Source organism: Elaeis guineensis, chromosome 2 (genome assembly GCF_000442705.2).
Source record: "Elaeis guineensis isolate ETL-2024a chromosome 2, EG11, whole genome shotgun sequence".
Classification (NCBI taxonomy): domain Eukaryota; kingdom Viridiplantae; phylum Streptophyta; class Magnoliopsida; order Arecales; family Arecaceae; genus Elaeis; species Elaeis guineensis.
In genome coordinates this window covers 81109343-81111880 of record NC_025994.2, presented here as the reverse complement: position 1 = coordinate 81111880, position 2538 = coordinate 81109343, and positions in this window count along the sequence as shown.

Below are 2538 nucleotides of genomic sequence, written 5' to 3'. Positions count from 1 at the left end.
TCTCTCTCCCGAGCTTGCTTGAAAGAGAAGGGGTGGAGGGAGGAGGGAGGGAGGGAGGGACTACCACACCTGTTCAAATGGGAAGATGACACGTGGACGAATTAGCTTCCGTCGTCCAGAAACCCCCGCACCCCACAATTTTTTAAGATTCCAAGGGGCCGGGACGCCACCCTTTTTTTTCTAATTAGCATTTGTTTATCTATTTATTTATTTGTTTGGTAAACAATCTATCTATTATTTATTATTTATTTTTGTTTTCTGTTGTGTGTCTTGATACCAACTTTTGGCATTGGAGCAGCATTATTTCTATAAATTCCTGCTGTTGGAGTATATACAGACACGCAATATTCCATGTTTCATGGAATCTTAATTTATAATCAATCAGGGGTATTAGACACCGAAAAAGGGAGATATTTAACACGCACATCTTGCTTTGCAAGGTTTATCACGATTAGCAATGCACATGGAAATAAAAGCTGGGTTGCTACATATTAATTCTCAACTGGCTAATTTTGTTATACATGGAAGAGAATCTATCGTGATATATTACAATGATTAGGGTAGTCTACAAATAAAAATAAAGTTATAAATCATGTGACGAATATTGTAAGCTGCAAAGTGATTTCTCATAGATACAACGGACACATATCATGAAAATATTGAACTCATTCATTGAGGCACAAAATAAATAAATTAATTAAATTATAGGAGTGAAATAATGATAAATAATTTTATCCCTTCCATTATAGGGGATGGTTGATTGACGTTAGTATTGGATCATGGCAAAATTGCATAAATATTTGTCTATTTTTTTTTTTACTTGTTCTAAGTAAAAAATTTGAATTTGATCGTGTGGCTTCAACTACTAAAGTGCCCCTACTTATATACATATTTGTGCGTTCTGCTTTTAAAAGGAGGTTTGTTTTTAGAAAAATTAATGAGAAATTTGATCTAACCATCCCCAAATGAAGAATATAATTTCGTTTTAATCTATATTCTAATATTTATTCAAATCTAAGATAATATAATGTTGATGTAAGGTGAAAAAAATGCATCTAGCCTACTTCTACAGGTTGTCCGCCTACATGTGGGGGGATCATGACCTACTTGTTGTTTTAGGAACTAACAAAATATAGTATTATAGGTTGCCAAAAAAAAAAACAAAATGTAGTATTAACATTATATTTTTAGTTTATAGATCTAATCTATTTAAATCTCTTGCAATCCACACCTACCGCCCCTCCTCTCTCTTGTGCCCCACTTCTTTTATCGCATTTTTTTTCCTTTGAACAAGTCTAGATTATTTATTGTCTTTCCCGTACCCATCTAAGTTTTCAATTTTATACTAACTACGTTGCCTGGTAGATAACTGGCATAAGCAAGAAGATAGACGAGAGAGGCAAGATTCTCTTGGAAAAGAGATGAGTTGACAATAATAATATGAAACATCGTGAGGAGAATAAAAAAGTTCAATCGACATCATAATTTGGCAAAGGAACATGTTCTCCTCTCACCAACTAAAAGTGACCCTTTCAACTCGAAAACCTGAGGCGACTCCTCTACTCCTGCAGTGCCTCACAAGATCTTTATATCCTACGAGTCTTTATCCCTGATCTGGTTCAAGATTAACTTTGATGATAATATAATTGATAGTCATGGCAATTGACTTTATGATTCGAAGCTCTGACTCAGAGTTCATTTCAGCCAAAGAAATCCATCTCTTTGAACCCATTGTTCCTGGTGAGGAAATATGGGCTGCCTGGGAGGGCATCAGGTATGCTCAGCTAGAGCTTTTGATTGATAGATTTGTTGTTGAAGAAGACTCTACCATAATGGTCGGCTAATTATGGGATAGATGGGGCCCCACCTCGTAACACCTACTTGTTTTCGACACCAAGAGATTGCTGGGGACTGTGCCTCTATGGACGTCAGGCATATACACTGTGAGGCGAACAATGTTGTGAATTGGGTTGGATTCATGGTTGAGCATTCTGTAGAAGCTCTATAGATGGCTATGATGCATGTCATAGCACATCAAAATTAATTCTACTCACTATTATGTAGATAGGGTGAGTTGGGATTATATTCACAGGGATCTTAGTTGATTGTTTCAAAAATGCAAAAGAAAAAAATAATTGATTGCAAGAAACTAAGAAAGGAGTATGGAAATTGCAATAAAATCACTTTTTATTAATCAAATAAAGAAGCATATATAAAGAAAAAGAAATAAAATTATGATACAAAACAACTAAACCAAGTTGATCTTTTAATTGTACCCGATGATGATGTGCTTCGTTAAATCTTTTTATCTTCCTCTATGTAGACAGCGGCAGGATGGCTGGAAGGCTTGGTACAGAAACTCCAAGGAAGAAAGATAGATGATAGTATGAGAATATGAAAAAGAAAGATAGTAGCACTAGAATTTGGACGTCTCCTAGATTTAATGGAAGGCATGCTAGGGTTAGTACCTCTCCTAGACTTATGGAGAAGAAAGAAGGAGAGATGGGGGTAGCAGCTTGGAGAGAAAGGGAGGAGCTT